The sequence below is a fragment of the Pseudonaja textilis genome, chromosome 5, assembly GCF_049901715.1.
Source record: "Pseudonaja textilis isolate UNSWEBS1 chromosome 5, rPseTex1.2, whole genome shotgun sequence".
Taxonomy (NCBI): Eukaryota; Metazoa; Chordata; class Lepidosauria; order Squamata; family Elapidae; genus Pseudonaja; species Pseudonaja textilis.
The window spans coordinates 7,490,696-7,504,312 of record NC_141994.1 but is presented as its reverse complement, the minus strand read 5'-3'; the positions used below and the strand labels follow the sequence as shown (position 1 = coordinate 7,504,312).

Sequence of the window (13,617 nt, the reverse complement as noted above, 5' to 3'; positions counted from 1 at the left end):
TTCAATCTAGAATAATTTATTACTAATCCTTACAGAATTTTAACATATGGGACTATTAATGGACAACTGATAATCTACATTGCCAAATAATTCATGGGTCTTACCTTGTGGAATGATAACTTGTATAAATGCAAAGAAGGACCCAATGGTTTATTCCAGGACAAATAGTTGGTTTCTGAGATTATTGCAAAGTTTCTCTTTTGGCCAGAAGTAACTACTTATAAGATCACCAAAGTGACTCGGAAACTTTACTTCCCGCGGAAAGAAGGGGGACATCAAAGGCAAGACCAGTTGGGTGCACCAATCAATGGACAATCATTCATTCAGCAACTCTGGAGAAAATGCCACAAATTCTCTTAAAGTGTAGTGTCTGAGATTATTAATTTATGAAGCGAATCAGCTCAGTTTGCAAAGACCAATGGAATCCCCACACTGTTGTAAGGAATGCAGATGCACGATGAAAACCTTTATTCAGCCCAACAGTTGCACATGGAAATCAACCTCAGAGTTCAGAGGAAGCACCGACAAATTACTCATAATGACATTGATAGGCCAAGAAAGAAATCACTCTCACAATAATATTGCATCAATATCCAACTTTCATTCAAGATTATCCACTGGTTTCTATCTATTATGTAAAAGATAGTTAATACTTTATTCTCATTTGTAATTGTTTTGAAAAACAAACTATAAATAGTTTATGATGAACTAAATATCTAAATTTAAATATTTGAAGCTGATTTATCAAATCAGTCTAAATCCAAATAAGTCAACATTCAATAACTTGTTATAGGGTACACCAGTTTTCTCAGCTAGGCATTACTGCAGAACATACATCTGACACATGTGAAAAGTACCAAGTTGGTAAAAATCAAAGTCTTATAATGGGCTTTTTCCAGGAATTTGAATATTCTGAATCTAAAGCATTTTATACACTTGTCAATTATAGCAGTAATATGATGAGTTTTTATCATTTTTCTTAAGGAATATTGTAGAATCTTCCAGTTTATAGTCAATTTATTACAATGTATTTTAATATAAGTGAAATTGCAATCACGAATAATATTTTAAAAATCAGGGGAAAGAAATACACATAGTATATATGCCCATTTGTTTTAACTTGTTTTTCTCATTCTTCAGGATCACTGACAAACATGGGTTAACCAATCTCCTCACTGATTAGTCCAAAAAAAGCCATCTCATCACTATAGCAACCAGTATTATATCATGGGAATAACAACATGGAGGCACCTTAGTAACCAGTTTATCATAATTAATTAAGATATCATGTTGTGTTTAAATGAAGGAGGATGTATGTAGATCTTTTGGAAAATGAGAAAGTTACCTTTTCACCTTCAGCAAGCATCCAATGCATGCCTACAGCAGGGGTTCTTGCTGTTCAATTATCTTGAGTTTTTAACAAGCTTGTTTGGAATAATTGGTGTAAAAATAGAAAGTTTCTAGAAGAAGTCACCAAAGCGGGGCTGAAAGTCAGCAAAGTAATGTTGGCATATAACTCACTGTTTACAGGTGAAATAAATATATCTTTACTTATATCTTTTAAAACATTCTGAAAATGTAAGAAATAGTCTTCCTCGCAAAAAGTGTGACTAAGAACCCTTTAAAGTTCCAACTGAACTATCATTAGCAATATATATCACTTTTTCTCTCCAGTTGAACCATATATATTTAATTAAGTAGCAATTCATAAGTCAGAATTCAAATCTTGTTTTATGAAGCTCACAAATCCTGCCTTTGTCTGAAATTCAGCATGCGTAAATCCAGGCAATTCCTGGGTAGAAGAAAATGCCTTCTTGTTTCCTGTGGAACAAAGAGGAAAATGCATTATTGCAGTAAGTAAGAATTCCATATTGATGTGGCCATAAAAATTAATGTTATTATTGTTATGGAACCATCTTATTCTCATATAAGGAGGCAGAAGCTGTGATAGAGCAATCCTACAGGTATGATCTGTACTATGCCAGCTGCACTACAGCAGTAACAGGAAGTAGAGAAATATCGCTTTTGTAAATCATAATACCAATTCCAATAGACTGAAATCACTAACAACACAAGGCTGGTACAGAATTTCAAGAGCAGCAGCTGTGAGAGGGATCTTGGAGTCTTAGTGGACAAGGAGCTACAAATATGAGCCAGCACTGTGCAGCAGCCTCCAAAAAAGCTAATGCAATCCTAAGTTGTATTAACAGAGGGATATAGTCAAGATCAAGGGAAGTACTAGTACCACTCTATAAAGCCTTAGTAAGACCACACCTAGAGTACTGCATCCAGTTTTGTTCACCACATTATAAAAAAGATGTTGAGACTCTAGAAAAAGTACAGAGAAGAGCAACCAGGATGATTAGGGGACTGGAGGCTGAAACCTACAACGAATGGTTGCAGGAACTTGGCTTGGCTAGTCTAATGAAGAGAAGGACCAGGGGAGACATGATAGCGGTCTTTCAATATTTGAGGGCCTGCCACAGGGAGGAAGGGGTCAAGCTGTTTTCTAAAGCACCTGTAGGCCAGACAAGGAATAATGGATGGAAACTGAACAAGGAGAGATTTAACCTGGAAATAAGGAGAAACTTTCTGACAGTGAGAACAATCAATTAATGGAACAACTTGCCCTCGGAAGTTGTGGGAGCACCATCACTTGAGACTTTCAAGAAGAGATTGGACTGCCAATTGTCAGAAATGGTATAAGGTCTCCTGCTTGACTGGGCGGTTGGACTAGATGACCTATAAGGTCCTTTCCAATTCTGATTATCTGTTATTTTTATGGGCATCTTGAGTAAATAAAGAAGCTTTGAACTAGAAACATTGGTATGACATGGTATGGCATGGTATGATATATGATGTATGGTTTATGATATATGGTGATGGTACAGTAAAGCAACATTGCTTTAGTTATTTTAACCCTAGAAGCAACGTTAGAAAGAAATGTTTTTCTGTTGTCAGAAAAAAATATTCAATAGTATTTCAACAGTAATGGCCTTATAAAATTAGTTGAATATTTCATATGTAATGCTAATTGGATAGAAAATAAAGCCAGAAGGAGCATTATTTCTGCTATTCTTGGTGATTGAAATTTCCATCAAATTTCGGTCATCTTGATTAAGGGGAAAACATATCATCTTGTTTGCTGTACAAACTTTCTTTTTTTCAAAATGATGTATTTACTGATACATATTTCTTGTCAGAATAAACAATGGAATAAGAACCTAATGCTTTATAATGCTTATGAAGAAATAAATGCAACTTTTTTGTTTTCCCCACAACCTTTCCTTATATGTAAGCTATAAAAGAAAAGGATCCAGGTGACTGTTGTGTTAATTGTATGCATGTACATATTAAGTGTGAATTCTGCAATTTAATGCAATTTTATCTCTGTATATATATATGTGTGTGTGTGTTCATTGTAAGCTTTAACAGGTAATCTACATACATGTTATCTTTTCAAACCCCCCACCAATTTAAAGGTCTCTTAATTAGTTTTGCATCTAAATATATATATTTGCATATCTGAGCAAATTGTCAAAGATCAGAATCGCAACTGAATCTATAAAAACTAACACAGTAGATTGATTAGATAAGTATGGGACAGGTAATCCGAACCATTCCATAATTGCTTAACATCACCATCAGTTCAACATTAGTCAGCAGGTCAGCATCACTCATGTTATTCTTAGCTGTTTTGTAGAGCTAGTGGCAATAGTTAAATACCTTGTCCCTATTCAATGCTTATTGGAATGAATACCTGCAATAATATCATTTTCTGCATCCTTTAGTTAAAAAAAAAAATAGGCACTCAATTAAAGGAAAATAGGAGCATCACTGATTCAAAAATGTTTAAAGAAATAAAGATTTATAAAGCATATTAAAGGAAAAGGGGAAAAACTGGTTCTGGATATGATGCAACTTCTTCTGTTCCTATTATTTCTGTTTTCTTTTCTTTTTAAAGATGCTAATTATATATTTCCAATATTTGATACAATTAGATTCATCGTTGCAAGTTAACACATAGGAGTTAGAGGATTGTTCTGAAACAAAACGTATTGTTGTATTATACTTAGATTGAAAAACTATAGTTTCAAAACAATTTGCTTAAAGTCCTATTTTCTGCTTCTCAACCAGGAAAATACCCAAAACATCTTATAGTATACTAAAAATAAGAAAGGTAATGGCAACAGTGAACAAAGGAAAGATGTATAAAGTTATCCAAAATAATTAGATTGTGACGTCACTTCAGGTCATTTAATTACTGCAAATTGCTATCTTCAGGAAACTTAGAGGCAGGTTGTTTCCCTAACCTGCTATCATAATAGCTATCAAAAACTGTTTCCAACAGACCTTGGAGGTAGGAATATTGTGTGTTTCTTCTTCCTGAAATCTGAATGGTAGAGCTTTATTCTTCTTTGTTGCTGATTTATATTCTTTTGATATTTGAGTTTTAGAATCCTTAGTTTTTAATCCCCTTATATAAATATGGTATATAAGTTGCTCTGAGTCAATTTCAACTGGAGCTGTATATATGATAGAAAGACAAAATTCAATTTATCAGAAATACATTGTGTCTAATTTTGTACCATGTAGAAGATGTGCCAGCTTTTGTTTGCATGATGAGTCATTGAAAAACACAGTTTAACCAAGCATGTATAAATATACATGTATCCTTAAAGAATTATGAGGGAACACTTGTTATTAACTAAGCAGGTTCATATTAAGACTGTTAATAGATTGTGCATAAATATCTACCTGTTATATTCTTGGACAATTAAAAAGAATATAGAAAGATCTATAACACTTTATTTTCAAGGTCTGAAGTAGACTTCTTGAAATCTTAGCAGCTGGATTTTTTTCTTCAGAGATACTTTTTTAAATAACAGAACTTACTAAACACTTATTAAATTCTTTTATGTTTTCTGGTATCTATTACATGAAGTGAAATTCTTATATTTCTCAAGCAACTATAAATTCTATCCCAGACTACTATTGAAGATATCTAGATGTATTGAACTAAAACTCCCAACAATATAATATGTGGGAAATTCTGGAAAGGCGAGTCAATCCAGTGTCAATTTACAAAGTAAATCACAATAGTTACATACAAAGAATATATCTATTTTTAGCATATATTCTTTATATGTAACTACAGGATAATGTAATACATACTTTGCAGAGTAACTGTGATAAGCCAGTTAAGATAAAAAGGTAAAATGCAATTGCATTTACAGCTCATTTACAGCCCCCCACAGAACATACATACCAAGTTGAAATGAATTTCTTACTTATTCATCAATTTTGTAAAGCAATGAATTAGTGCATCTATTTTAGCTATTCCCTATGATTGTACATTATATTTGCTCATGCATATATTGTGATTTTGCTTCAGACATGAATTAACTACAATTAATATTTTAGGGAATGGATAATTTGTTCTTTTTAAGTTTTTTTGTTGTTGTTGTTTTAGAAATCAGATTTTTTGTTGTTTTTCAGATCTGTTTGAGAACTGTTTAAAAAATGAAAGCATCATGGTTCTTTCAATTTAAACAACTTCGTAATTGTATTTTCTATAGAGCATGGTTTTTGAAAATGGTTTTCTTCTAATTGGCATGTTTATCTCTATTTTTTTCTAATTGACACAGTTTTATAAGTATTTTTATTTATATTTGTATTCATTTTATAAACTGCACATTGTGTTACAAGATTATGAAAAACAGAGACAAGTAAACATGCCAATGTTTTTCCAGAAGAATCACACTGGATTCAATTATTTAAAAACAAACCAACTGGCTGATTGAAATGATTGAAAACCAACAATTTCTTCATTCCTAGAAATAGGTTGAGCCAAATTTCAGTTTTTCAGCTGTTCACAGGAATCTGCCACTGTCCATATTGTCACAATATGATCTATTAATAAAAAATAATGAGAGGGATTAGAAAAATCATATGCTAAGTTGATTGATGTGTGTCAAGTGAAGAATATTTTGGATGTCTCAATATGTGTCTCTTATAGTAGGTTCGTTTCCATTTCTTGCTCCACCAATATACAATGCCTGGCATAATGGGGTTTTTTTTTTCCCCATTTTTGTGTGTGGACTCTTGGTGCTGCCGCAGACTACTGTAAATGACAAGAGTCTCAGCAAAGAGGAAGGTTGCCTTGGTGATGTTCCTGAGGTTAAGGTCACTTTCCATTTTCAAAGACAGCCAAGGTGGTGATGTGATAGCTTTGAGTGATATTTGTGGGAGTGGTGAAAAGGGAGCTGCTGACAGGGTTGCGTTCCTAGTTCTTCTCCTCAGCAAAGGCAAGGTTTCTGTAACAAGATTTTTTTTTTTGTTCTTTTCAAAGCATCTTGATCCAAAGTGAAAATTAAATTACAAGTTTAGGCTCTGTTTGTTTTTAATCATACAGGAATGTGATCTATGTTTTTTTCTACTTCCCTCTAATGCTATATATTAATTTATTAATTTATTTGGAAATAAAACAGCTCAAGCAAGGAAATCTTGTATAGGTCCTTATCATGAGTTGATATAAATAGGTTATTAGAATATCCACAAATGGGATCACCTGAAAAATATATGGTTTCTGAAATGGAAACTACTACCATTTACAGAATCCTTGCGAATTCCATAGAATGTTTCCAAATGGAGCTCTTAATAGCCTGCTTATTGTTTGCTTTGCTGAAGCAAATTTTTACTAATTAAAAAATACACACAACCAAATATACGTGAAGAAAATAAGGGTACTATAACCATTTGCAATAGTGGCAAATATCAATAGATCGGGTGTAGGATGAGCATGAAGGTTCATTCTCCAAACGGGTTGGTTTCCAAATGTTTCATTACCAGGCTAGGTAACATATTCAGCAGATTTTAGTGGATGTCAGTGTTAATGTTCTTCTGTTTATAAGGGCTTTGGGTGTGGGTGTGTCAAGTGAAGGTCTTGTAATGGGTCATCAGTGAGAGTCTTGGGATGGGGACATTACATCAGATGATGGTCGTTGGGAGGTGAAGTGCTGTTTGGGGAAGGCTTGTGTAGGTTGCTTGAGGGTTGATGCTATCTTTGGTTGGCTGTGCGGTTGATTTGGATTCTGAGAGGTTAGTTGGCTGGTTGTAGGTCAAGATGTCTGTTAATGGAATTGCTTGTGGAGTGCCAGGCTTTGATGAATTCATGAGCATGGTGGATGGTAGGGTGGGTGGTGATTTTTTTATCGCACCAATTGAGCTGGTGCTGTTTTGTATCAGTGTGGGTAGAGATTAAGGATTTGGGATCGTGGTGTTTGACTGCCAGCTGGTGTTTGTGGATCCAAGTTTTTAATTGACATAAAGTTTGTCCCATGTAGAATTGATTGCAATGGTTACAGTTGATTTTGTAGATTACATTGTTTTTTTTCACCCTTCTATATCTTGTCTTTAGTTCCAGATAATTCCTGGTGGTGTGTGGCTGTGAGTTTGTGGGCTATTGCTATTCCTAGGGGTTGGAGGATTTTGGTTGTCATTTCCAACACCCCTTTTGTATACGGTAGGATTAGTTTTTGCATGGGGGTTGACTGTGTGGTTTGTTTTGTGGTTTGGGTGCAGTGTGTCGGATAGCCATCATAGAGAAAGACTTCAAGAAGCCATTTCTCTTCCGCTTTTCTTAGTATTGGGGTTTCCAATGTGTCCTGGCCCTTCTGAAGAAGGTCTGGACACAGCTTCTTTTGTGTGTGGTGGGGTAGTTGCTTGCAAAGCTGAGGATCTGGTTCAAGTGTGTGGGTTTGCGGTAGACTTGGGTTTCTAGTTCTCTGTTGTCTAGTTTCCTTATGTTGATGTCGAGGAATGGGAGTCGTTGCATATGAATTTGATCCCAGGGAATATGCTATTGAGTAGGTGGTATGTTTCTTCGATTTGGGATCATTGGATGATGACGAAGGTGTCATTGATGTAGCATATCCAGAATTTTGTTTAGATGGTAGGTGGAGCTATGGATATGTCTAGATCTTGCTATTTTTTAGGTATGAGTTAATAGAAACAATCACTACTTCTTTGTCATGTTGACAGGAAAGACATCTGGCCATTAAACACTTAGTTTAATTAGCCGTGGTTCTGTGAATCCTAGGTAAGAAATTGAAAACAGATAGGTTTGTATTCTTTTTTCTTTTTCTTTTTATTGTTCCCAGTACAGTAACCGGCAAACATAGTTAAACTGTACAAGGTTAGCACTGAAATCAATCATCTTTCAATGTAATTTATCCCTTTACCCACCTAATTGCTGTCTATCTCTGCTCTGCACTCGTGTCCCAGTTACCCTATTAAACACTATAATTCTATGGTCTACATCGCATACTAAGCCATGATTCCCAACTACCTCTTACTCCTCCCGTTCCTGCAGTTGCTCTCTCTTGATTTATTTATCCACCCTGCCAAAAGCTGTCTTTATGAATTTATTAGTATGATGTTCCTCTTCGTTAATGCTGCATTGTTGATTGTGGCTATATAATGAAGTGTTTGTATTCCCCCCTCATCAATCTAAACTAGTCAGTGTGCAGACGTCATTTGGTAGCAATGTGTGTTTTCGTTTCATCTCCTTCAAGCCCTTAATCTTCCAATCTTCTCGCTCGCTGTCGAGCAAGTTGTTTCACGAAGCCTGACAGGCTGCCCCCTCTACCGCTGGTCTCCCTGGAAATGAAACAAAGGGGATTAATATCTTCTATTTCATTAGCATTGTTATGTTTCTGATTCTTTATGTGGATTTTTTCTATGAAACCGTTGACATAATCATGGAGCATGGACGTCATTGCTATTAACCCATGATGCTTCCACAATGGGATACCCCTTCCATTTTATCAAGTATTGTAACTTTCCCCTATTCTTTCGGGAATCTAATACTTCCTCTACTCCATATTGATCATCTTTTATTGGACCAGGCAGCATTTGTGGTGAGTCTATATCTTTATATATACGTTTGAATAAACTGCAATGTATTACAGGATGTATTATTTTATATCATGGATATAAAATGTATTATTTCAATTGTACAGTCACCGGATTAATTACCTTTACAATCGGGAATGGTCCAATATATTTTGGCCCTAATTTCTTACAAGAAGGACCCAGATTTATACATTTAGTGGACAGATATACGAGATCTCCAATGTGGAAAAGTTTTTGTTCACTTCTCCATTTGTCAAATTGGAGTCAGATGTCAAATGAAGGCATCACATAAGGCTTTTCTTACATATTTCCATGATTGTTGTATTTGTTCATACCATTGCTTCTGCGTTACTGGTGTCTCTGTACTATGTGGCAATTCTGGAATTGGTAGTAACTCACTTCCATATACTATTTGAAATGGGGTATATCCTTTGCTGCTATTTATAGTGTTATTATAAGCGAACTCTGCGAATGGTAATAATTCAGATCAATCATTTTGTTGATAGGATACATAACACTTTAGTTATTGTTCTATGGCTGCATTGGCTCACTCTGCAGCGCCGTTCGTACTCGGGTGATAAGCGGTACTTAACCCCTGCTGTGAGCCTATCATTTTCACAAACTCTCTCCAGAATCTGGCTGTAAATTGTACCCCTCTGTCCTGAAATAATACATCTTGGTACACCATATAAGTGATATATATGTTTTAGATACAAACCAACTAATTTCTTTGCAGAGGGTATGCCTTAACATGGAATGAAATGCACCTGTTTTGAGAACAGATCTGTTATGGTCCATATTACGGTGAACCCATGACTACAAGGTAAATCTACAATGAAGTCCATGGCAATATCCTGCCATGGTTTAGCTGCATCAGACACCTTTTGCAATAGTCCTAAAGGTTTTCCAGGACGGGCCTTACTACTAGCACATACCTTACATTTTCTAACGTAACGTTCAATATCTCCCTTCATACCTAACCACCAAAATTGTCTCTTAACTAGATGTAACATTTTAAGATATCCCTAATGACCAGCTTGTTTGCACCTTTTAAGTACTAGTTCACGTAAGGTAATCGGTATATATAATTTCATTCCTTTCCAAGCTATTCCATACATTGTGTTTTATTTTTCTGTAACCAGGGATCTTCTTCTAAAGCTTTTAGTAGGTCATCTATTACTTTATATTTTAATGTTTGTATGGTATCTTTACCCTATATAATAGGTTGTATCAGAGTTTCTCTTTTACTATCATATTGTGGGAGTCGAGATAATGCATCAGCTAGAAAAATTTTACCTGCAGGCACATATTTCAAAACAAAATGAACCTCTGAAAATAAAGTGCCCATCTAACTTGTTTGGGGGATAGCTTGCGAGGGGTCTGTAGAGTTTCCAAATTTTTATGGTTGGTCCAGACCTCAAATTGTTCTTTTGAACCCTCCAGGAATTGTTGCGAGGTTAACAGTGCCCATCTTACAGCAAATGCCTCTTTCTCCCAGATTGCCCAGTTTCTTTCGGTTATACTAAATTTACGTGAGGTGTACACACATGGTTGCAATACATTGTTATCGTTCTTTTGTAATAAAACGTCCCCTATTGCGACATCACTGATATCTGCCTGAATGACAAATGGTAATTCTGGTTTTGGATGTTTTAGCCCCAGCGCTTGAACAAACATCTGTTTAAGGGCATCAAATACCTGTTGACATTCCTCTGTCCATAGTATAGCTTTTCTGGGTTTGGGTTTTTTTTTTTCTGTTTGTTGTTTGTTTTTAGCAAATCCATTAAAGGGAGAGCTATCATAGCAAAAGATGTGTCAGCTTTAAAATTCAGCTGTCACATTTCAAGGAAGTGGGGGTGGAGGAGTTAAAAAGTTCAAGGTTGTTCTCAATTCCAGTTGCAGTTAATTGGGTCTCGTGATTTATGAAATGTAGAAGTGGGAAGAGAGAAGGTGGATTCTGTGAAACGTACGAAAATAATTTCACTTTGGGAAATTGCCTTTGACATACCATATTTGTTTCTAAATAAACCAATTGGAGAGAATATGTCTCTGAGTGATTGATATCATGGATACTTTATGGATGCCTTACAGGAGGGAATGAACTGCCAGTAAAAATTGGCAAAACCCAAAAAACTTTGTAAATGTTTTCGGGTTGTTGGTGCTTTCCAATCTAAAACCGTTTTTACCTTCCGCAATCCCTCTGCGGATATTCTATATTCTAAATAATCCAACTGAGACTGATGAAATTCACATTTAGACAACTTTACAAATAATTGGGCATGTAACAATTTTTTCAAGACTTGTCTTACCAAACGTATATGTTCATACATTGTTTCAGTATAGTTTAATATATCGATCAGATATACCAAAACACCTTTGTATAAATGCTCATGCAAAACACCGTTAATCAATTGTATAAAAACAGCAGGAGCTCCCTGTAACCCAAATGGCATAACCCTAAACTGATAGCTGCCTAAAGGACAGTTAAATGTAGTTTTCCATTCATCACCTGCTCGGATTCTTACCCTGTAATAGGCTTCCTGAAGATCTAATTTCATAAATACTTTCCCATGAGCTAATGTTGATAACAGATCTTTAATTAAGGGTAATGGATACAACGGTTCTTTGTATACAGCATTCAGATCCCGGAAATCCACACATAAACTTAATCCCCCATCTTTTTCTGTCCAAATAATACTGGAACTGCTATATGTGCTCTACCTGGTCTAATAAACCCCTCGTCAAATTAGTGTCTATGTATTTTCTCATTTCATCCATTTCTTGTGAGGTCATGGAATACATTTATGGCTTTGGTAATTTAACACCAGGAAGCAACTCAATGGCACAGTTGGTTGGTCTATGAGGCGGTAATCGGTCACTTCTTGTTTCATTAAAAACCTCCGGCTAACTCATGGTATTCCGGTGGATAGCCTGGATTTATAATGTGAGGCATTAAACCAGCCATTGTTTCGCTAGGTGGCTCAGGACCTTCTATTAACCTGATTTTTCTGAACCCCACTTCCCATAAAATAATGGGTCCCCACTTATCCAGCAATGCCAACCCAAGAATTACTGACTCAACAAATGATACAATACAACAAATGAAATGTTTTCCCAATGGTCTCCCATTTTCATTTTCACTCACTCAGTATGATACACAGCTAGTTTTCCACCTAATATGGATCCATCTACTTGTTCAAACTTTATAGGAGTTTTTAACCTAATTTTTAAACCTAATTTTTCCACAATCTTATATGTTACTATACATCTTGTACAACCAGAATCGATTAAAGCCCCCATATCCAGGCTTTTGGTTGTTTTTATATTGGTAAGAGTGATGGGTATTATAAAAGGTGAAATAGGTTTACTTACCATAGGATCCTCTATTGACTCATCTTCACTTTCTACGTCTTGCACCAAAGCCTTTCACGCAGTAGGCATAGTGTCATCTAATTTTATTTTAGACTCCACAATTTAATCTGTCTGCCCTCCCCACTGGAACGTTCAGGTGTTCGTTTATTTCTATCTCCAACTCTGTTCTCTTCTTGAACCTGTTGTCTTATTCGTCTCCTTGGACTTGATAAAGGAGGCATCAGACATTCAGCCACGCGATGCCCTGGTTGATTACATCTATAGCACCAAAACGTGCCCCTACCAAATGGTACTTTACTGGGTGGACTTGGATGAAGAGATGGTGAGTGCTAACCTTCTCTTAGCCATGGTTCTGGGAATCCTAGGTAAGAAATTGCAAACAGATAGGTTTGTTTTCTTTTTCTTTTTATTGTTCCTAGTACAGTAACCGGCAAGCACAGTTAAACTGAACAAGGTTAGCACTGAAATCAATCATCTTTCAGTGTAATTTATCCCTTCATTCCACCCACCTAATTGCTGTCTATCTCCGCCCTGCACTCGTGTCCCAATTACCCTATTAACACTATAATTCTATGGTCTGCATCGCATACTAACTAAGCCACGATTCCCAACTACCCGTTACTCTGCCCATTCCTGCAGTTTATTTACCCACCCTGTCAAAAGCTGTCTTTACGAATTTATTAGTGTGATTGTTCTGTATTCTGTACAGTGGTAGATTTTGTCTTCTGTACAGATGCAGATAGATAAACTCAACAAAACATTCATACAAAGTCTTTATTATTGGTTCATCAGGTATCCTCATAACTCACATTTGTGATGAAGTTCTTCTTAATGTCCAATCCTTTGCATATCTGTCTTGTAGGTAAAAAGATGGTTATATCCTTACCCCTTTCCTCCCATCTCGTAGGGGTAGATGTAGAGCAGTTACCACAAGTCCGTGAGTTCAGACAAGAGTGAAGAAACCTCCCCCAACCCATCAAGGGTCAATTTCGTGACCAATCAGGATTACAGATGTGGTCACGTGACATGGACTACATTTCCCAGGATACCTTAACTACATTTACCATGATGCATTCCCTTAAGGGGACAGCTCACAATTGCTAACTAACTATCCTATTCCCATACACTGGCTGGATAGCACAATGATGTTCCTCTTCATTAATGCTGCATTGCTGATTGTGGGTATATAATGAAGTGTTTGTATTCCCCCCTCCCTCATCAGTCTAAACTAGTCAGCGTGCAGATATCATCTGATAGCAATGTTTGCTTTCGTTTCATCTCCTTCAAGCCCTTAATCTTCCAATGCTGTCAAGCGAGTTGTTTCACGAA

General features: G+C 35.9%; 1 protein-coding gene across 18 annotated transcripts in view; it reads left to right on the top strand.

The window, feature by feature from the left end:
- The window catches only part of CADPS2 (calcium dependent secretion activator 2), a 334,568-nt gene that overhangs the window by 231,902 nt on the left and 89,049 nt on the right, over positions 1-13,617 (top strand). The gene's annotated exons all lie outside the window — the stretch shown is intronic.